This window comes from Pan troglodytes, chromosome 10 (genome assembly GCF_028858775.2).
Source record: "Pan troglodytes isolate AG18354 chromosome 10, NHGRI_mPanTro3-v2.0_pri, whole genome shotgun sequence".
Classification (NCBI taxonomy): Eukaryota; Metazoa; Chordata; class Mammalia; order Primates; family Hominidae; genus Pan; species Pan troglodytes.
Genome location: NC_072408.2, coordinates 121,603,865 through 121,627,932, shown reverse-complemented (window position 1 = coordinate 121,627,932; position 24,068 = coordinate 121,603,865).

Genomic DNA, 24,068 nt, shown 5'->3' with positions numbered 1-24,068 from the left:
CCTGCGTAACAAAGTAAGACTCCATCTCAAGAAAAAAAAAAAAAAAAAAAAAGAGTTCGCGGCTGCAGTGAGCTATTATTGCAACACTGTATTACAAACTAGGCAACAGAGCAAGACCTTGTCTTTAAAAAAGCAAAACACAAACAAAAAACGTGGCAGGACATGGTGGCTCACACCTGTCATCCCAACACTTTGAGAGGCCAAGGAGGGAGGATTGCTTAAGGCTAGGGGCTTGAAATCAGCTTGGGAAACATAGTGAGACGTCATCTCTACAAAAAATTAAAAAAAAAAATTTAGCCGGGCATGGTGGCATACACCTGTAGTCCCAGCTACAAGGGAGGCTGATGCACAAGGATCACTTGAGCATGGGAAGTTGAGGCTGCAGTGAGCCGTGATTGTGCCACTGCACTTCAGCCTGAGCAAGAGAATGAGACTCTGTCTCAAAAAAAACAAAAAAAAAAAAAAGAGAAAAAGATAGCCAGGCTGGGTAGCACATGCCTGTAGCCCTAGCTACACGGGAGGATCACTAGAGCCCAAGAGTTCAAGGCTGCTGTGAGCTATGATCATGCCCGCTGCACTCCAGTCTGGGTGCCAGAGTGAGACCATGTCTCTAAAATAAATAAATAAATAATTAGCCCCCTTGGTAGCCTTCCTCTCAGAGAGTAGAACAGTTGATAGAATGGGAAATCAGATAGGTGAGTTTTGCTGGGGAAGAGATGAAGGAAATGTCTGGAGCATTAGGCTGAGGACCATGGATGGACCCTGATTAGCCAAGGGTACCAAAAACCGCTCCTTCAATGATTTCCTAATTTGTCATGACTTGCATTGGGAAGGAGCTCATTTCCTTCAAGTTCATCCTGAAGCCTTGGCTTAGCCCTGAAACACTTGCAGAAAGATGGATGGGGGTGGGTTCCTATTTCTTTGCAGCATCCCAAGTGCTCAGCTCCCAAACTTCTCTGAAAATGAGAGAAAGCCATTCTCCAAGACTGTCTACACTATTTTCCACCCCGCTCCACTCCTCTGCCCACCAACAGGGAAGTAGGAGGCCTCCCACCAGAACCTCAGCGGGTGCCAATACAATTCTGGCACCACTCACAACTTGCTCCATGGTCCTGGGAAAATGACGGAACTCCTCAGCACACTCATTTCCCTATTGCCAGAACGAAAACAATAAAATCCACCTCTTAGCGAGCCAGGGGAATTAATTACTTGAGCATTTATTAAGTGCTTTGAAGATGAATGTGTGAAGTGTTCACTTTTTCCTTCCTTACCCTCAGGTTTTCCTAAGCAGGACAAGAAGTCAGTAAGAGCCAAGTCCACAGCTTGCATGGAAAGTTCAGGATGTTTCCTAAGGGCACGAGTAGCCTATTAACTCTTACTTGAGTTTCGGCCTGCGCAGTACTAGGGATAAAATGAGTTGACAGAAACTCTCACAGAAAGGCTTTGGCTCAATTCTCCTCCAATAGCAAGTCAGAAACTTTCACAGAGCTGTTTGAGTCTCTTCATTTATGTACTCAACCAGGATTCATTAACACTTTCTGTGCATCAGGGATTCTTTTGGGTGCTGAGAATACAGGAATATACAAAACAGCAAAAAATTATTTCATTCTAGAATTTATATTCCACTGGGAATAGTTTAGGAGAGGACACACAATAAACAAGAAAGACAAGTTTTATACACACACACAGAGAATGTGAGATGGTAAAACGTGATAAAAAGAAAAATAAGTCAGGAAAGGCAGATAAACAACAACATGAGAGTGGTGGAGAGGAGTTGGTGTTTGATGAAGGGTAGACAGGCAAGATAGCATTTGAGTAAAAACTTGGGGAAAGAAAAGGGGGAGCTATGAGGATAAATAAGGGACGAGTGTTCCAGGAAGAGGAAACGTCATGAATAAAGGTACGAGGCAGGAGCTTATCTAGAAGGTTGCATGAAGGACAGTGTAGCTGGAGTGGAAGGAATTCAGAGGGGAATAAGGAAGAGATGAAGGGAGATGGGTCATGGTGTATGGAAGGGAACAAGTCATGGAAAGACTGAAGGGCACTAATATTAATAGTTTGGCTTTTATTTGAGTGTAGTATAACTGGAGGTGGATGGATATTTGGATTGATGGTGGTTGGATAATGGATGGATGGATGGATGGATGGATGGATGGATGGATGGATGGATGTTTTAATGGATAAATGAATATTTGGATGGTAGATGTATGTTTGGATAGATAGATGTTTGGATGGATGGATGAATGTTTGGATGGATGGATGGACGGATGGATATATACACGTATTTGTCAGAGCATTCAGGATTTTTAGTTGTAACCAAATGACTGTAACTGAGGCAGAAAATAAATGTTCTGGAAACTGGGTATCTCATAGAATGTACAAGAACTATTTGAGGCCAGGTGTGGTGGCCTATGCCCGTAATACCAGCACACTTTGGGAAGCCGAAGCAGGACGATTGCTTCAGCTCAGGAGTTTGAGACCAGCGTAGGCAACATAGCAAGACACCATCTCTATGAAAAAATCAGAAAATTAGCCAACCATGGTGGTGTGTGCCTGTGGTCCCAGCTACTTGGGAGGCTGAGATGGGAGGATCACTTGAGTCCGGGAGGTCAGGCTGAAGTGAGCCATGATCGTGCCACTGCACTTCTACCTGGGTGACAGACCAAGACCCTGACCAAAAAAAAAAAAAAAAAAAAGGAAGAGAGAGAGAGAGAGAGGGGACAGAGGGAAGGAAGGAAGGAAGGAAGGAAGGAAGGAAGGAAGGAAGGAAGGAAGGGAGGGAAAAGAAAAGAAAAAAAGAAAAGAAAAAAGAAAAGAAAGAGAAAGAGAAGAAAGAGAAAGAAAGAAAGGAAGAAAGAGAGAAAGAAAAAGAAAGAAAGAGAAAGAAAGAAAGAGAGAGAAAGAAAGATTTGAGTGGAAAGTGATATGATTTCACTGACGCGGTTGTGCTGGATGTCTTCCGTTTGGCTCTCTAGATCCACTCTCCACCCTTCTTCATCCTATTCTGTGCTCAGGAGGCTGCCCTGTATGGCCTAATTCAATGTTTTCTCTTGCTCTGGCATGAGATCAGAGAAAGGGGTGACTGTGTTGACAAGGGATCTATGCCCCGAGTCCACTCCCTGCCAGGTCATCACAGGTTGACTGTGTCTGTACCAAAGGCCACAGCTGGTCAGGAGACCTCTCCATACCCTGTCTCCAGATTCTAAAAACTGCTCCCTGCTCTCACCTCTTCAGGCCTAGGGCCGGTAATGTTTCCAGTCCCAGAGTATTGTGCTATTCCTGTTCCTAAACACAGCCCACACTTTTGTTAATAGTTCCTTTGTGAAACTCTGCAAATTCCCAGCTTTGAATATGGTGTTTGTTTCTTGTTATTTCCTGTCCCTGTTGATGTATTCATCTTTTCATGCCCAGCGTCTAGCTGAGTACCTGTTATGTTAGAGAAATGGATGGGCAAATGATGGATGAATGGATATTTGGGTAGATAGATGGATGTTTAGATGGATAACTGTTTTCAATTGGTGGATGGATGGATGGATGGACAAATGGATAGACAAATGGATAGACAAATGGATGGATGGATGGATGGATGGATGGATAAATGGATAGACAAATGGATAGACAAATGGATGGATGGATGGATGGATGGATAGATGGATGAATAGATGTTTTCAATGGATGGATGGATAGATGGATGAATAGATGTTTTCAATGGATGGATGGATGGATGGATAGATGTTTTCAATGGATGGATGGATGGATAGATGGATAGACAGATGAATGAATGGATGGGTTTTACAGAGCAGTCCAGATTCTTAGTTGCAACCAACTAACTCTAATTGAGGTAGAAAATAAGTGTTTGGGCTATTGGATGGCTCATAGAATTTGCAAGAAGGATAGTGGGAGAGAAAGAAGGGAGGCAAGGTGGCAAGAACACCAGACAATGTATCAACATAGTAATAGCCATGTAAGAATGCCTCAGGTCTCGCCATCACCACCACTGCCCACTGACCCTGGGATAAATGCTAAGTGGTTTCAATATCACTCCAAGGTTGTTATTTCTGTCCTGGGCAGGAATATCTAATCAGCTGAGCGGTAATCACTTGACACACCCTAGCTTCTAGGGAATGGAGAGAGAAAATATGCACACTACCCACCCTCACCTCACCCCCAGCTTATGTAGAGATTAGAAGCCTTGTCTCTCCCGTTTTCTAATTTCCCCTAAATAAGAAAGATATTTAGATGTTAAGTAGCTACACACACATACACACACATATACACAACACAGTGAAAAAATAACTTGTCCAGAATGTAGCCCACCAAAAGTATGCTTAATAAATGGTTTTGTGAGCAAATAGCCCTTCAAAGAAAATACAGGATTATAAAGCTGGTCTCTTCCTCAGCAAGCTTTATTACTGGTACGTGAGAAAGAGCAAAAGCACAAGAAATAAACATTAGAGATCTAAATAAACCTGGTAAGTCAGAGTTCCCAAAATTGGTCACCCACTAAACTAGTGTCTTATGATACTCTATGAGGGGAAAATGCTCCATAATCAATACTGCATTCTTGACTGCCCCCACTTAGAGATTCACATTAAACATTAGCACATTAAAGGCTCTGAAAAAGGCCGGGCGCAGTGGCTCACACCTATAATCCCAGCACTTTTGGAGGCCAAGGCAGACAGATCACTTGAGGTCAGGAGTTTGAGACCAGCCTGGGCAACAGGGCAAAACCCTGTCTCCACTAAAAGTAAAAATTAGTCGGGCATGGTGGCAGGCTCCTACAGTCCCAGCTACTCGGGAGGCTGAGACAAAAGAATTGTTTGAACCAGGGAGGTGGAGGCAGAGGTTGCAGTGAACTGAGATTGTGCCACTGCACTCCAGCCTAGGTGACAGAGGGAGACTCCGTCTGAAAAAAACAAAAACAAAAAACAAAAAACAAAAAAAAGCAAGCTCTGGAGAGTCTACAGGAAAAAAAAAAAGTTGGATTTTATCTAATTTCAAACTGATCTACCGTGGAATCATTTTTCATATAACAGCCCCAGCCGTCATGGTTTGTAAAAGGGAAGCTGTTATCAGATGTTGGTGGAATCTGGAAATAAAATGGATGGAGCAGAACCCTTTTGAAGAAAACTTCATATTGGAACATGATCCCTCACTACGATGGAGGGCTGGTGAGAGGAAGAACCATTTCCTAGGAAGATCTAGGTTGATAAGGAGACTCATATTTGAGATGCAAAGATAGAGATGAGGAGATTCTGGAAAGAAGATATTTGAGGAAGCACTCACCTTCCTTCTTGGCCCTGTGTCATCATGGAAGTTGGCAATAGTTCTTGGAGCAAGACTGAAACTCCCCAAGAGCAACCCCATTCTTGTCCAAAAAGACACAACTAAAGAGAGGTCAGTCCAACCACTCATGGACCCTTAGCTTGTTCAAATGAAAAGAACATTCAAGACAAATCCAGAACATCTCAAAACCAGGGTCCTGTTGAGTTTCAGAGCTCTGTCTGAGCTCTGAGTTCTGTCTGGGTTCTGTCTGTCCCACTGTTGGAGAAACTGTGACTTATACAAAATTTAACACAGCTTCTTGACTACAAGACTTCTTAGAGCATTTAATACACAATCATCTTTGTCAATCTGCAGTATGGGGATAGAGGATGCACGTTTCCCCAATATATTTGACCAACAATCCTCCTCTGCTTTTACATAGAGGATCTATCCGAATGAGCATTCCATAGAATACACTTTAGAAAATTAATGATAGTCCAACTCCCTTTTACAGAAGAAGAAACTGAGACCCAGAGAGGGAACATGAACCTGCCTAAGCTCACACATCAAGCAGAGACAACAATGAAATTCAAGAATCCTCTCTCCTTCCAACATGCTGCGTGGTAAGGAGGGCATTGTTAAATGACCTTGAAACTCAGCTCCAAGAAATGAAAGGTAAAGGTCTCTTTAATTTGTTATGAGGTGTTTATGGATTAAATGCCTAACAAGTGCACACACAAAAAATATTTTTTTGAAAGGCAATGAAATTTGGAAAAGTTACCATCAATGATTTAAAAATCCAACGTAGAAGGAAGAGAAGTGGTTGTGAGCAAGTGGCTGTTGAGAGTAGACGAGTGTGGATCTCCACTTGGATGGAATGATCAAAGTTTCATAAAGATTGCAAATAACCAGTTAGTTTTTTAATAGGTCCACCTCTATCCTCTGCCCACCAACACTCTTCCCAACATCACTGCCTTTAGCTCAGAGCCTCAACATCTCTCCCCAGCGCACCTACCACAGGCCCCAACCGTCAACATCATCCCTGCCCAAGGGGCCTTGCTAAAGTTCAAATCTGACTATGTCATTCCACGTTCCCTTCGGAGCAAAGTCCAATTCCTTACTGAAGAATATGAACCCAGCAGAGCTTTCAAGCCGTATCTCCTATCATATGTTCCCTCTTGCCCAACACTGGGACCATCTCACTGTCTCGCAAACGTTATCCACTTTTGTATTTCTCTCCATGCCTCTGATTATGCTTTACGCTCTGCCCAAAATGCACACTCCTATCTTCACTTGGAGAACTCCTCATCCTTCAAAGCCCATCTTCCATGCTCTCTCCTCCTTTAAGTGTCTCCATTGGCCCATAGTAGAGTCTACTTTACATTTATTCATTCAAAAATCAAGGGATAGACAGGGCACGGTGACTCATGCCTGTAATCCCAGCACTTTGGGAGGCCGAGATGGGTGGATCGCCGGAGCTCAGGAGTCAAGACCAGCCTGGCCAACATGCTGAAACCCCGTCTCTACTAAAAATACAAAAATTAGCAGCAGCGTGGTGACACGTGCTTGTAGTCCCAGCTACTAGGGAGGCTGAGGCAGGAGAATCACTTGAACCCAGGAGGTGGAGGTTGCAGCGAGCCAAGATTGTGCTACTGCACTCCAACCTGGGTGACAGAGCGAGACTCCATCTCAAAACAAACAAACAAACAAACAAACAAAAAATAATTCAGGGGTTTATTAAATACCTGCTCTGTGCTGGTCACTGTTCCAGGGGCTAGGGAAACTGAAGTGAATAGGAAAAACAAGGTTCCTGATTGCATAGAATTTAAAATCAAAATCCCAGCTACTCAGGAGGCTGAGGCAGGAGGATGGCTTGAGGCCAGGAGTTTGACACTAGATTGGGCCACATAAGACCCTATCTCTTTAATAAATAAATTTTAAAAAAGAATTTAAAATCTATTGGAAGGAATAAAACCAATCAACAGGTAAAAAATTAAATAAGCTATTTCAATCTCAAAAAAAAAATCATCAGTCATGCTGTATGTGTAAAAGCACAGTCCATCTCCCTGAACATGCCACTTCTCAACCTCCCAGGAGGGCATCTACGGGATAGAGTAGCAGGCTGGGCATCAGAAGAAGCTGATCTGGGAGCCAGAGCTTGTGGCAGAGTCTGGGGCAAGTCCCTTAGCTCCTTTGGTGCCACAGTTCCTCCTCTAGGGCAGAAATTATCAAGGTTAATAATGTGGCCAATAAACTGCAGGCTGGGGTGGAGCAGGGGCCAGAGATCATGATTATTAAGCTCTGCCTGATGCCAGGATGAAAGGTCGTCTATTAAAGGAGTAGTGCTATTAGGGCAGAGGTGGGGCAGGTCCTGGCTTTAGCCAGTGGCTGCAGAAGGCCTGGGGATCCTCTACATGAAAGTGCCGCTGCAAAGGCAAGCTGTGATTGATCAGAACTGTCATTAGCCCTCACATTACCAGCTTGCCAGGCCTTCACCCGGAGGACAGCTTGTAAAATCACCCTCCAATGCACCCTGAAGAAAATCTCATGGTCCCAACCCCAAATAGCCCCAGCCTTTGTCCACCATTCAGATCCCTACACACCAGGAGGAGCTAGGTACCTCCTGTGTGCCAAGACCATCCCACAAATGGTATCTAATAGGTTGTTGTAGCAACAACCTATTGGATACCAATGCTATTGCCCCAATTTACAGGTCAGGAAACTGAAGGCCAGAAGGATGAGGTGACAGCTGGAGTGTGACAGAGCCACAATTCAATCCCAGACTTTCTGATGTCAAATCCAGAGCCCCTCCTACCATGCTCTGCTTGTTCCAGGCCTTTCCTAACACACTGTCCCCGACCAGGGAAGATTCTTTGTGTGTGTGTGTGTGCGCGCGCGCGCACGCATGTGTTTGTTCTGAGACAGAGTCTCGCTCTGTCACCCAGGCTGAAGTGCAGTGGCATGATCTCAGCGCACTGTAGCCTCTGCCTCCTGGGTTCAAGTGATTCTCCCGCCTCAGCCTCCTGAGTAGCTGAGATTACAGGCGCCCCCCACCATGCCTGGCTAATTTTTGTATTTTTCATAGAGATAGGGTTTCGGCATGTTGGACAGGCTGGTCTCGAACTCCTGACCTCAAGTGATCCACCCACCTCAGCCTCCCAAAGTGCTGGGATTACAGGCGTGAGCCACCGCGCCTGGCCTGTTTTTGTTTTTTGTTTGTTTGTTTTTGTTTTTGAGACAGGGTCTCACTCTGTTGCCCAGGCTGGAGTGCAGTAGCACAATCACAGCTCACTGCATCCTTGAACTCCTGGATTCAAGCCATCCTCCCACCTCAGTCTCCCGAGTAGCTGGGACTACAGGCAGGCACTACCACCCCTGGCTAGTTTTTAATTTTTTTGTAGAGACTGGCCCCACTATGTTGTTGAGGCTGGCCTCAAACTCTCAGGCTCCAGCAATCCTCCTGCCTCAGCCTCCCAAAGTGCTGAGATTACAGGCATGAGCCACCGCACCCGGCCCCAGGGAAGGTTCTAGGGCAGCAGCTAAGGTATAGAAAGAAAAAAAAAAACCGCCACTGAGAAATCTTGGCTTCAGATTTTCATTTCTTCCCTCCTGCTTTCTCTAATAAATTTGTCTTCATTGCTCCAAGGACCTTCCAGATTCTTCCAGATTCTATAGAAACATTGTGGATCTTTCTCAAGAACACAGCATGCTAGGATTCCATCAGTCTTCAGAGGGACAGCATTTTAGAATGTTCAAAAGCTGAAAAGAAGGTGAGTCTTGGCAGAAATTGAGGAAATATTGGGAATTTTCTTCAAGCTGTGATTGTCCTCAACTACAAACCTGTTCATCACGTGTCCCAAGGCTTCCAAATCCACTGGGAGCATTCTACAATAAGAGTCATGCTACTTGGGATTTTATGTAGGATTTCCCAGATGTTGAGAACCCTACTTCAGTTTTCCCATTTGCAGAATGGAACAATTAACTTCCGTAAGATTAAGAATATAAGAAAATGCTTTTTGCTGTCTCTTTTAACCTCCCCTTTTTAATTGCATCAAGCTAGAAGTACTTAGCCAGGGCTTTCAGGAATCGTTCATTCATTCATTCATTCAGTCAGTCAGTCAGTCAACAAATATTTATTGAGCACCTATATGATGCCTAGTGCTGCTTTTGACCCTGAAGAGAAAGTCAACAGTAAGACATATACATAAACATATATCTATGTGCAGAGAATCCCTAGCTTCCTTTGGATTCTCCAAGAGTTCTGTGAACCAAAGTTAAAAAGCCACAGGGCTATGATATTACGAGGTGGAAAAAAATACTTCTGTTTCTTGGGGTATGTTTTCAGAGTAGCATTTTCAATTGATTTAATCCAGCTAATACATCCTGTGTTCCCATCCACTCACCAGTGTGTTAAGACATGGCCACATAAATTCCTTCTGACCCACAGGCATTATGGGTCCCTGTCCCAGCTTCCCCCTACCGCCACTTCTCCATCTATAAAATGGGATTAATGATAACCCCCAAGGATAGCATCACATTAATGAGCTGAAGAGAAAAAAGTGCTTTGAGCTCACTGAAAAAGGGTGGAGCCAAGAGCAGTGGAGGCTGAAATGTAGCTGCTGCCTGTGAGAATGTAAGTTTCTTTCCTGCTCATGGGAGCCCAAGAAGTATAAAAGGACAGTCTAGCCCCCTGTAGTGAAGCCCGAACAGGCGTTGGAAAGGGGCAAGTTTCCAGAGTTATGGACCAAAGGGGGAGAGGAGGTCATGCACATGTGTTTACCTCCGGGTCACTGGTTCCAAGGCAGCCTGGCAGATCTCAACTGAAAGTTACTGCCATCTGCTCCGTGACCTCAATCCATTTGCTACCGTGCACACTGTAACTGGCAGCCCGAGTAGGCAGGCTGGCACCAACCGAGACTGAAAATGGGTCACTCCCTAGAGCCCTAAGGCCTGGCCTGGGCCCTGGAGTAGGGCAGGGGGTGAGCAGGGAGGGACCTAGAAACTCCATCTACAGTAATAGCTGTAAGAGTAACATGGGTGAAGTTCTCATCCTCTTGGAAGTTTCTGGACACTCCACCATTCCTCAGCTAGGGATCCCAGCAAGCCACGCTACGTGCATTCCATGTAACACCCCCATTCACAGGCACCAGGTGTCAGACAAATCAGAAAACAGAGCATCATGGGGCATATGGTCAATTTCGCATGATAATGACAACTTTTTATTAAGAACCTACAGTGTGCCAAGCAAGAAGTTCAGCTCACGCCCAGTGTTACTTCATGCCATTATCAGCCCATACCCAGGAGGTATGCACTCTTCTCTTCAATTTACAGATGAGGAAACTGTTCAAGGTCACACAGCATGAGGTGGGGGGCCAGATTTGAACCCAAGACTGTGAGGAGTTACTGTTTAAGGAATATGGAGTTTCAGTTTAGAATGATTAAAAAAAAATCCTAGAGATGGATGGTGGTGATGGTCAATGTGGATCTACTTAATGCCACTGAACAGTGGAGTCAAAAACGGTTAAAATGGGGCCAGGCTCATGCCTGTAATCCCAGCACTTTGGGAGGCCGAGGCGGGCAGATCACCGAGGCGGGCTGAGCTCAGGAGTTCGAGACCAGCCTGGCCAACATGCTGAAACCCCATATCTACTAAGAATACAAAAAGTAGCCAGACATGGTGGTGGGTGCCTGTAGTCCCAGCTACCTGGGAAGCTGAGGCAGGAGAATCACTCGAACCTGGGAGGCAGAGGTTGCAGAAAGCCAAGATTGTGCCATTGCATTCCAGCCTGGGTAACAGAGCGAGACTCAGTCTCAAAAAAAGTGATATAAAATAAAATTAAAATAAAGGTTAAAATGAGCTTTGCTCTGAATCTAAAACTGCTCTAAAAAATAAAGTCAAGGCCAGATGCCATGGTTCACACCTGTAATCCCAGCACTTTGGGAGGCTGAGGCAGGAGGATAGCTTTAGGTGAGGAGTTCAAGACCAGCCTGGGCAAAGTAACGAGACCCTGTCACTACAAAAAATAAAAATAACAAAACTAGCCAGGCATGGTGGTGCACACCTGTAGTCCCACCTACTGGGGAGACTAAGGCAGGAAGATCTCTTGAGTCCAGGAGTTTAAGGCTGCAGTGAGCTATGATTGTACCACTGCACTCCAGGCTCGACAGCAGAGCAAGACCTTGTCTCTAAAAATATATACGTTAAAAAAAAAGTCAAATAAATGTTTTAATGGCATTAAAATGGTAGCTTTTGTTATGTATATTTTGCCACAATATAATTAATGAATTAAGATATCATTCTCTATCAAGAGGTCCCCGGTTCATATCCAAGTGCCCTCTCCTGACTCCAAAAAAAGATATCATTCTCAAACTCCTGACCACAAGTGATCTTTCTGCCTCAACCCTACAAAGTGCTGGGATTACGGGCATGAGCCACATGATTCCTGGCCTAGGCAAGATATCATTCTTAAAGGAAAAACAAAGTATACATTCCCTTGTGACCCAGTGAATCGGTCTAGCCAGAGACAATTCCACAGGTGTACACAGGGAGACATGACCCGGTGCGGTGGCTCACGTCTGTAATCCCAGCATTTTGGGAGGCACAGGCGGGTGGATCACGAGGTCAGGAGATCGAGACCATCCTGGCTAACACGGTGAAACCCCGTCTCTGCTAAAAGTGCAAAAAATTAGCTGGGCTTGGTGGCACTTGCCTGTAGTCCCAGCTACTCGGGAGGCTGAGGTAGGAGAATCACTTGAACCTGGGAGGCGGAGGTTGCAGTGAGCCAAGATCACACCACTGCACTCCAGCCTGGGTGACACAGCAAGACATCGTCTCAAAAAAAAGAAAAAAAAAAAAAAAGAAAGAAGCTTAAATGCAGGATTGTTTGTGATAATGAACCACTGAAAATAACATATATGCCTGCGTGCCATGCATACGGCAATAGCTAGTAAATGCAGTGCATTCATTCAATGGAATTCATTCCACTCAATGGAATGCTATACAGCAGAGGAAACATGATGAATTTATTATTACTAATATGGAAAGGTCTCTTAGGAATGTTGTTAAGCAAATAATAAGAGTAACAATAGGTTACAGAAGTATGTACACGGTATGAATTTTTACAATTTATGTAAAAATACTAATACACCAAAAAAGTACCATTTATTTTCTCTGTGTGTATGTGTGTGTGTGTGTAGTCAGTTCTGCTACAATGCTTGTTTAGAAAACATAAATTTTGGCTGGGCACGGTGGCTCATGCCTGTAATCTCAGCACTTTGGGAGGCCAAGGTAGGCAGATCACGTGAGGTCGGGAATTTGAGACCAGCCTGGCTAACATGGTGAAATGCTGTCTCCACTAAAAATACAAAATTAGCTGGGTATGGTAGCGGGTACCTGTAATCCCAGCTACTTGAGAGGCTTAGGCAGGAGAATCACTTGAACCCGGGAGGCAGAGGTTGCAGTGAGCCGAGATCACACCATTGCACTCCAGCCTGGGTGACAGAGAGAGACTCCATCTCAAAAAAAAAAAAAAAAAAAAAAAAAAAAAAGAGAAAGAAAAGAAAACATAAATTTCCTCCAATGTGATTGATATATTCAGGAACAATTTGAGCATAACCAAATTTTGTGTTTGCTATGCATGATTTTATTCAAAAGAAACACTGGATGAATGCAGAAAACTACACCCAGCTGAACCAAGCCACATAGGAATACACAAAATAAACACACTGCAAACACCACCAGCTGCCTCAGCAATCTCTGCGTGCTACGAGCCACACCCATCCACACCTGGTGTCACAACTTTAAGATTTCAGACAACTTCCCTCCACCGCTTTCCAGGAACTCACAAGCTGAAACCCTTCTGACGCCTACTTGCACAAACAAACTTTAGGACTTTTCCAATGTACCATTTTTATTGCAGCATTTACGTATATTTTTAACCATTTAACATGTGTAAAATTGTGCTATTATTTTTATTAGGTTCCTATTTTTTTACGTGTCACTGACAAAGTTTTTGAGTGCTGTTCCCTTCCCTATAACTTTTTTTTTGAGACGGAGTCTCGCTCTGTTGCCCAGGCTGCAGTGCAGTGGCACGATCTCAGCTCACTGCAACCTCCACCTCCCAGGTTCAAGCAATTCTCCTGCCTCAGCCTCACAAGTAGCTGGGATTACAGGCATGCGCCACCATGCTTGGCTAATTTTTTTGTATTTTTAGTAGAGACGGGGTTTCACCATGTTGGCCAGGCTGGTCTTGAATTCCTGTGATCCAATCACGCCTCTGCCTCCCAAAGTGCTGAGATTACAGGCGTGAGCCACCTGGCCCGGCCACCCTATGACTTTTAATGTGTGATTTTGCATAGTGCTTTGATTTTAATTATTGTAGCAGAACTGACTGCATACTTGTTTTTTTCCTAAAAAGATACTAGATATATTCTTATACACACACATATATGTTCATGGATGTGTGTGTATGGATGGATAGAGTCCACTTTAATAAGCTGATAGCAGTCAATCAATTTATCATTAGGGATGGAGAGACTGAAGGAGGTGGCTACAGAGATTTTAGTCTTCTTTACGCAGGTTTAATATTTTTTAACGAGAGTTTTTAAGTCAGGTCTTAATTGTATAGCTAAATTTTTAATTGTTTTAGAAAAAAGAATGCACTATTTGTACACCCACCTTCTTAGCAACATCATTCCCAACAGCCAAGCAGCGGAAGCAACCCACGTGTCCATTGATGGATAATGGATAAAGAGATTATGATAGATCCATGTAATGGAATATTACTTGGCGTTAAAGAATAAGAAAATCCTGTCACATGCCACAACAAGGATGGACCTTGAGGACATTATGTTAAGAGAAAGAAGCCAGTTACAAAAAAATAAACACTTTTTCTTTCTTTTTTTTTTTTTTTTTTGAGACAGAGTCTCACTCTGTCACCCAGGTGAAAGTGCAGTGGTGCGATCTCAGCTCACTGCAACCTCCACTTACTGGGTTCAAGGGATACTCGTGCCTCAGCCTCCCGAGTAGCTGCGATTACAAGTATGCACCACCAAGCCTGGCTAATTTTCGTATTTTTAGTAGAGACAAGGTTTCACCATGTTGGCCAGGCTGGACTCAAACTCCTGGCTTCAAGTGATCTGACCGCCTCGGCCTCCGAAAGTGCTGGGATTACAGACGTGAGCCACTGCACCCGGCCTCATTTACTTTTTTAACAGCAGCTGTCCTAATGGGTGGGAAGTGGTATCTCCTGTTGCTTTCTTTCTTTCTTTCTTTTTTTTTTTTTTTTGAGACTGAGTCTCACTCTGTCTCCCAGGCTGGAGTGCAGTGCCGCGATCTCAACTGACTGCAACCTCCGCCTCCTGGGTTCAAGGGATTCTCGTGACTCAGCTTCTTAAGTAGCTGGGGTTACAGACGTGCGCCACCACACCCAGCTAATTTTTGTATTTTTAGTAGAGACGAGTTTTCACCATGTTGGCCAGGCTGGTCTCAAACTCCCGACCTCAGGTGATCTGCCTGCCTCAGCCTCCCAAAGTGCTGGGATTACAGGCGTGAGCCACCACACCTGGCCAACAAATACTTTTTCTGCAGGGTTGTTAAACTAAGGTAACAAAATAAAAAACAAACAAAACAAACCAAAAACCAAACACTGTGTGATTCTACTCTACATGGCAGCTCAAGTAGGTAAATTCATAGAAACAGAGACTAGAACAGTGGTTAACAGGAGTTTGGGGGAGGAAAGACCAGGGAGTTGGTATCTAATGCGTACAGAGTTCCTGAGTGCAGTGGCTCACTCCCGCAATCCCAGCACTTTGGGAGGCCAAAGCAGGAGGATCGATTTAAGACCAGTCTGGGCAACATGGCAAGAACTCATCTCTAAAAAAAAAAAAAAGAAAAAAAAAAAGCTTTTAAATAGCCAGGTGTGGTGGTGTGCACCTCTAGTCCCAGCTATTGGGGAGGCTGAGGTGGGAGGATCTCCTGGGCCCCCAGGAGGTGAATGCTGTAGTGAACAGTGATCACGCCACTGCACTCTAGCCTGGGCGACATAGTGAGACTCTGTCTCTAAAATTAAAAAAAAAGAAAATAGTAATAATAATTGGCACAGAATTTCCCTCTTGAAAGATTAAAAAATTCTAGAGATTTGTTGCAAAAAAAAAAAATGTGAATAAACAACGCTACTGAATTGTACATTTTGAAATGGTTAAGATGAAAAATTTTATGTCATGTGTTTTTTTAACCACAATTTTTTTAAAGAGAGGATCCACAGTAACAAACCAATATACCACATTAATTGCATAAATAAAGCAACATACATGCAGGTTATGCAAAAAGATATGGAAGAACCCATTCTTTGCAGCTTCTAAAACAATAATTGGCGGCATGTAAGTGAACAAATGCTAGCTGGTTAACGCTGGTTAGTGGGCCTATTGGGTTGGTTGGCTGATTGACTGGCGAGGGCACAATGCCCCACCCAGAGGCCTAACATGACAGCAGAGTCAGGAGGGTGCCATAAATAACACGTTAACGACATGACGTTCGCAGGGCCAGGAATTCAGGAGGCGCCGCGTTGCTTTGCCCCTTTTAAATTCGCCGTGAAACCAGATCCCGCCTGCCTTCTACCAAGAAGGTGCCCGGAAAATCTGCAACCCAGGCACACAAGCGGGAAAAGTTCCAGGCCCAAGGGCTACAGGTCAGCCAGGGTCTCCGGCCCCCCGTCCTGTTCACCACCCACAGATGCCCCTGCCAGCTGCTCCCGGAGAGAGGCCCAGAGCTGAAATGGCACGCCTGCGTGCGTGCCGCATAGCAGGAGGACAATTTTGGCAGGCCTCTATGGGAAGCCTGCAGAACACCTGCCTCTGGGGTGTGTGGGGGCTGACCCTCTGTAGGGCCCCCACTTTCCCAGGGCCCTCAGTGATCCTCAGACGTGCCCTGGGCCCCGGCCACCGCTTTCAGCAGCAATCAGAGTAATGGCCCGCATCTGCTCCACTGATGAGTGGGTGGGTCAGGGAGACACAGCATTTCCAAGCACTTGTGCTTCCAGGATCTCAGAGCAGCATGGGGGAGGAAAGGCAGCTCCAGCCAGCTCTGTCCCTGCCAACACGACTGGGAAGCGCCATCTTCTCATTCAGAATCACCTTTCCCACCTCTTGGCCCACTCAGACAACCTTCAAAAGCTAGTTAATGTCTCCTTCTCTAGAGAGCCTCCCATGAGCCCAGATCTCCCTCCTCTGTCCACCGCCACGGAATTTAGAAGCCCTGATAGTTGGATCCTCCTTGCCCAGTTCACTTCCTGGCTTAGAGGAGGCTGCTTAAAGCAAACTAAACAACAAAGGAAGGAGGACAAGGCCTTCTTAGTGTGGAGCTGCTGAGCTGGAAGTCAAGAATCAAAGAATCTGGCCCGGTGTGGTGGCTCATGCCTGTAATCCCAACACTTTGGGAGGCCAAGGCTGGCAGATCACTTGAGGTCAGCAGTTCAAGACCAACCTGACCAACATGACAAAACCCCGTCTCTACTAAAAATACAAAAATTAGCCGAGTGTAGTGGTGCACACCTGTAATCCCAGTTACTCTGGAGGCTGACGCAGGAGAATCGCTTGAACCTAGGAAGCGGAGGCTGCAGTCAGCCAAGATCACACCACTACACTCCCACCCGGGCAAAAGAGTGAGAATCTATCTCAAAAAAAAAAAAAGGAAAAGAAAAAGTAAAATGGTTAATTTTGTGTTAAGTGAATCTCGACTCAATAAAAGAAAAAAACTTTCCAGGATTTCAAATCCATCTCTAATTCCTCCTAGTTTTAGAGCCCCCATAGTGACATCATTTTCCTGTTTCATAGTTGGGGAAATCAAGACCCAGAGAGGAAACAGAAGTGGCTTCTGCTTTTAGATTTGGAGCTATTGTCAGGGTCTCCTGACTCCCCATCCACGGGTCTTTCTGTCTCCATGATGCATCTTGGGCCTCATCCTGCTCCCAGCCAGCTGTGTCCCCTGCCCAAGTTTTCTCTCTTGAACCTGTTTCCTTCTACATAAAATTGGTGGCTTGAGCAAGACATAATACCTTTCATATGATTTATGAGAGCATCTGGATGGCCACTAATTTTTACTCTAATGGTTCATTTTACCATGTACTAGAAAGTAAATACAATTGGCGGGGCACAGTGGCTCACGCCTATAATCCCAGCACTTTGGGAGGCCAAGGCAGGCAGATCACCTGAGGTCAGGAGTTTAAGACCAGACTGGCCAACATGGTGAAATCCCATCTCAACTAAAAATACAAAAAAAAATTAGCCGGGCGTGGTGGTGAGCACCTGTAATCCCAGCTACTTGGAAGGCTGAAGCAAGAGAATCACTTGAACCCAGGAGGTGGAGGTTGCAGTGAGCCGAGACCATGCTACTGCATTCCAGCCTGGATGACAAGAGTGAGAGTCTGTCCCAAGAAAAGAAGAAGAAGAAGGAGAAGGAGAAGGAGAAGAAAAATACAACTAGCAAATCAAACTTTCAGCAATAGAGACTGAAGTGTGTGTATCTAAATGTTTTCTTTTTTAAAAAGTTTTTCATGGGCTGGGAGTGGTGGCTCACACCTATAATCCCAACACTTTGGGAGGCCAAGGCGGGTGGATCACTTAGGCCAGAAGTTCAAAACCAGCCTGGGCAACATGGGGAAAACCAGTGTCTACTAAAAAAATCCAAAAATTAGCCAGGCACGGTGGTGCACACCTGTAATCCCAGCTACTTGAAAGGCTGAGGCACAAGGATCACTTGAACCCGGGAGGTGGAGGTTGCAGTGAGCTGAGATCGCGCCACAGCACTCCAACCTGGGCAACAGAGCAAGACTCTGTCTCAAAAAAATAATAATCATAAAAAATGAAAATGTCGTGAATGCTTGCTTTCCTCTAAAAAATAATTCTTGCATTTGCCACACAAAAGCTAGAGAGGTTGACTATGTCTGTATCCCTTATTGGTGGGAAAAACTCATGTGTGCAGGCCTTAAAATAGATGTTTATTTAATTTTTTAAGTGAGTTGGTTTAGAGGAAAATATGAAGAGAGTAATCCTACAGGTGGTGTAATCATGGAAAAACAGAGCTAAGAAGGAACGTGGCTGACTGAAGTACAGGACTTGCTGGGTGGCAGCTGTGACATTCTACGAGCCCATGACAAGCCTTGGGCTTCCCCTGCCCCCTAGCATGGCTATTTACGGTTCCAACCTAAAACACACCAGCCGGGATTGGCAAGGAGACAGGTGGGGCCTTGCGGGGACCCTCACTCGGGGAAACATATGAAGCTTTGTCTCCCAGCAGCCCCACACTCCATACAACTGTTGGTCAGGACCCTTGGGCTCCATCCCTGGTCTGCCCAGCCCCCTTTTTAGCTCCCTTCCCCTGGTTCCCCCCTTACCTCCCCAGATATCTACATGGTGACATCATCCTCCAAGCCCAAGCCCTGGGCTAGCCGCCCTGCTGAGAAGGGACTTTGAGGGAAGGACGTAGGTATAACCTCTCCAAGGGAAAGTGTCTACACTGAAACCGTGCCCAAAAAAAGTATTTAAATTGAAGCCCAGGGGCATACCTTTCTGAGGGTGGAATTTGAGGCCATGTGACAGGTGGCAGGGGGAGACATTTTTGGACGGTGGGGGACTTGCCAACATCTTTTGAGCGCATCCCCTAGGCAGCTGCTGAGTCCAGCATTTGGACAGGCAGGCAGTTCTTTTTCTGGGCAACTTCATTTCAGGAGTGGACAAGTTTGGCCTAGCTGGGCTGGCTGGAGGCTCTCAAATCCTCCAAAAGTTACCTTGCTACACAGTTTCTCCCCGGCAAGCTCAACCAAGCATTTGGTGGAGCTGGAGGAATGTAGACGTTGGAGCTGGACAGATCTGAGTTTGAGTTCTGGCTCTGTCTCTGGCCAGCTGTGTGGCTATGGGTGTGCCCCTGCACCTCTGGGTCTCAGGCTCCTGCCTCCAACAGGAGGTGAATAATTCCAAATTTTGAGAATGATCAAAATGGATGTCCACAAAAGGCGGCACATTGTAGGTGTGGATAAGCAGTGTATTATTTTAAAGAAAAGGTGAATTTTCTTTTAGACATAGCCCATCAGACTATGGCTTGGGGACTAAAAAGAAATGTCACCCAACAAAATATAATCTGGGTATATGTACATTTGGGGATGAGAGATGAAAACATGAGTAGATGAAGAAAGAGAAGAAAACATTCCTTTAGACCAGGCTCAGTGGCTCATGCCTATAATCCTAAAGCTTTGGGAGGCCGAGGCAGGAGGATCACTTGAGGCCAGGAGCTCGAGACCAGCCTGTGGGCAACATAGCGAGACCTCATCTCTTCCAAAAATTTTAAAATGAGCTGGGGGTGGTGGTAAGCTACAGTCCCAGCTACTCAGGAGGATGAGGTGGGAGGATGGCTTGAGCCTGGGAGTTCGAGGCTGCAGGGAGCTGTAATTGCATCACTGCACTCCAGCCTGGGGGCAACTGAGCATGACCTGAAAAAAAAAAGAAAGAAAGAAAAAGAAGGAAGGAAGGAAGGAAGAGAAAGAAAGAAAGAAAGAGAAAGAAAGAAAGAGAAAGAAAGAAAGAAAGAAAGAAAAGAAAAAAAGGAAGGAAGGAGGACAGACTTTCCTCCAAACACATTTTTATACCTCTGGTTATTGAACCCAAGCAACCTTATTACGTACTCCCAAGATGAAATTTACAAACATACATCATGCAGGAGAGTAGCCTAATGTCCGCATGGTCCCCCCCAGCCCCGACCCCACCCCCCGCCATGCACACCCCCGTCCCCACCCCTGATCGCAAACAAGGGCATTGCTTTGTGTCTCCCCTTAAGGCAGTTTGTAAAGAGCCCGAGTAAGGAGCGAAAACAAGGGCAACCCTCAAACAAGCTGTTGGACTTCTCCAAGCAACTGGCCTCCCCATCGCTAATTAAGTTAATCCGGGTGGGTTTTTCTTTTCTTTTCTTGCCTGATTCCCTCCTGCAGAATCAGCAGGAACACCAAAGAGAAATGTTCATGGTAACCCGCCAAGCAGGCCTTCTCTTCAGCTGACAAGATGCATTAACGCCACAGAGAAGGGAAACTTCCCCCCTACACCACACGAGTAATAAAAAACCTGTTTTGTTTTCAGCTGACCACACAGCGCATGTGCCAGGGTAAATAGATCTCCTTTCTGCGGCTTTTCACCCCCTTCTCCTCCACCATCCCCACCCTCTTTCCATGTTTGGGGAGTTTTGATATGTCATAACATTGTGTCTGTTTATCTGAAATATTTCCACTCAAAATGCTTGTTTGCTCAACCAGACTGACATGTTGACATAGCTCCCGACAGCTGAGTGACTCCGATTGAAATAAAATGTAAAGTAAACACATTTGCATACAGTTTATATACAGCCTGGGTCTGAGGAAGCAGAGGAAATAGGGAGATTGAAATCCGAATTTCTTATCTTCCATCACCCCGGCCTTCAGGGACCCTCCCTTCTTTTTTCCAGCTCTCTGTTCCCGAAATGCCTCCTGAGTGATAGGCTCAGCCTGCCTTTGGGGGTCCGAAAAACATCCTTTCTAGTTTCTGCCTGATCTAGTTTCCTCCCTTCCTCGACGGGTGCGTTTGAAGGCCTGAGTAATTTTCTTACGAGCTCTGAGAGCATGAGCCCAGGCGAATCCAAACAAACGAGCTGTGTGTGTTTGAGCAGATTCCATCCTTCTTTGAGCCTCTTTTTGTGAAATGAGGGAGTTGCACTCAAGTCGATCTCTTGGAGATTTCCAGTGTTGATCTTCTGTGTAGCCTGTCTCAGATACTCAGGAACACCACACTTTTAATGGTTGAGCTGTCCTGTCCTGGCACACAGAGACTAACTTGCTTTTTTTTTTCTTCTTCTTTTTTTTGAGATAGGCTTTTACCCTGTCGCCCAGATTGGAGTGCAGTGGTGTGGTCCCGGCTCACTGCAGCCTCCAACTTTTGCCTTCAGGCCATCCTCCCACCTCAGCCTCCCAAGTATCTGAGGTTATAGCCACAAGTCAGCACACACATTGAAACTAATTTTCTCTTTCTTTTGTTCTCTTCCTTTTCTTTTTCTTTCTTTCTCTTTCTTTCTCTTTCTTTCTCTCTTTCCCTCCTTCCCTCCCTCCCTTTTCTTTTCTTTTCTTTTTTTTTCTTTTTCTGAGACAGAGTCTTGCTCTGTAGCCCAGGCTGGAGTGCAGTGGTGTGATCTCAACTCACTTCAACCCCCACCTCCCGAGTTCAAACAATTCTCCTGCCTCAGCCTCCCAAGTAGCTGGGATTACAGGTGCCCACCACGATGCTCAGCTAATTTTTGTATTCCTAGTAGAGACGAGGTTTCACCATGTTGGCCAGGCTGGTCTTGAGCCCTTGACCTCGTGATCTTCCCACCTCTGCCTCCCAAAATGTTGGGATTACAGGCGTGAGCCACTGCACCCGGTCCCTTCCTTCCTTTTCTTTTTTGAGACAGGCTCTCACTCTGTTGAGCAGGCTAGAGTGCAGTGACATGATCACAGCTCACTATAACCTCAAACGCCTAGACTCAAGAGATCCTCCCATCTCAGCCTTCCAAGTAGCTGGGACTACAGATGCACACCACCAATCTGGCTAATTTTTTTACATTTTTTCAGCCTCCTGCTACACCCAGGCAAGACTAATTTCTTTTTTTCTTTCTTTTTTTTGAGACAGAGTCTCGATCTGTCTCCCAGGCTGGATTGCAGTGGTGTGATCTCAGCTCACTGCAAGCTCCGCCTCCCAGGTTCACGCCATTCCCCTACCTCAGCTTCCTGAGTAGCTGGGACTACAGGTGCCCGCGACCACGCCCGGCTAATTTTTTTTTATTTTTAGTAGAGACAGGGTTTCACCGTGTTAGCCAGGATGGTCTCAATCTCCTGACCTCGTGATCTGCCTACCTCGGCCCCCAAAGTGCTGGGATTACAGGCTTGAGCCACCGCGCCCGAACGACAAGGCTAATTTCCTTTTTTATATATATATACTTTAAGTTCTAGTGTACTTGTGCACAACATGCAGGTTTGTTACATATGTATACATGTGCCATGTTGGTGTGCTGCACCCATTAACTCGTCATTTACATCAGGTATATCTCCTAATGCTATCCCTCCCCTCTTCCCCCACCCCACAACAGGCCCCGGTGTGTGATGTTTTCCACCCTGTGTCCAAGTGTTCTCATTGTTCAATTCCCACCTATGAGTGAGAACATGTGGTGTTTGGTTTTCTGTCCTTGCAATAGTTTGCTCAGAATGATGGTTTTCAGCTTCATCCATGTCCCTACAAAGGACATGAACTCATCATTTTTTATGGCTGCATAGTATTCCATGGTGTATATGTGCCACATTTTCTTAATCCAGTCTATCATTGATGGACATTTGGGTTGGTTCCAAGTATTTGCTATTGTGAATAGTGCCGCAATAAACATACCTGTGCATGTGTCTTTATAGCAGCATGATCCATAATCCTTTGGGTATATATCCAGTAATGGGATGGCTGGGTCAAATGATATTTCTAGTTCTAGATCCTTGAGGAATCGCCACACTGTCTTCCACAATGGTTGAACTAGTTTACAGTCCCACCAACAGTGTAAAAGTGTTCCTATTTCCTCCACATCCTCTCCAGCTCCTATTGTTTCCTGACTTTTTAATGATCGCCATTCTTTTTTTTTTTTTTTTTTTTTTTGAGACAGTGTCTCGCTCTGTTGCCCAGGTTGGAGTGCAATGGCGTGATCTCAGCTCACTGCAACCTCAACCTCTGCCTCTGGGGTTCAAGCGATTGTCCTGCCTCAGCCTCCCAAGTAGCTTGGATTACAGGCGCCCACCATTATAACCAGGTAATTTTTTTTTTGTATTTTTAGTGGAGACAGGGTTTCATCATGTTAGTCAGGCTGGTCTCGAACTCCTGACCTCAGGTGATCCGCCCGCCTCAGCCTCCCAAAGTGCTGGGATTACAGGTGTGAGTCACTGCGCCTGGCCTAATCATCGCCATTCTAACTGGTGTGAGATGGTATCTCATTGTGATTTTGATTTGCATTTCTCTGATGGCCAGTGATGGTGAGCATTTTTTCATGTGTCTGTTGGCTGCACAAATATCTTCTTTTGAGAAGTGTCTGTTCATATCCTTCACCCACTTTTTGATGGGGTTGTTTGATTTTTTTTTTGTAAATTTGTTTAAGTTCTTTGTAGATTCTGGATATTCGCCCTTTGTCAGATGGGTAGATTGTAAAAATTTTCTCCCATTCTGTAGGTTGCCTGTTCACTCTGATGGTAGTTTCTTTTGCTGTGCAGCAGGTCTTTAGTTTAATTAGATCCCATTTGTCAATTTTGGCTTTCGTTGCCATTGCTTTTGGTGTTTTAGTCATGAAGTCCTTGGCAAGGCTAATTTCTTAACTCCCCCCCGTCCTTAGGAAATGGAGCTCCACCTAATTCCTCGCTCCTTCTCTCCAGTTTCATAAAGGAATCCTAAGACAGCACTCAGAAAATCCAGGGATAGCAACGCCTTGTCTAAGTCTCCGTCTTATACCAGTGGCACACAAGACTAAGAGTGCAGTACTTCTTTTCTCTAAGCATCACACAACCTCAGAATCCTACTTAACACAGCGGTCCCAGTAGCTAACACGCTGATTAGAGTTGGCTTTCGAGATGCAACCCATTTCTCACCTCTTGTCTAATCCAGTGGTTCTTAGAGTGGGGTCCCTGGAGCAAGAGCAGTGATACTCAGGAGGTCTTTGGTGTATCCAAGACTCCACATTTCTAACAAGCTCCTGGGTGGTCAATACTGCTAAGCTGAGGACCACACTT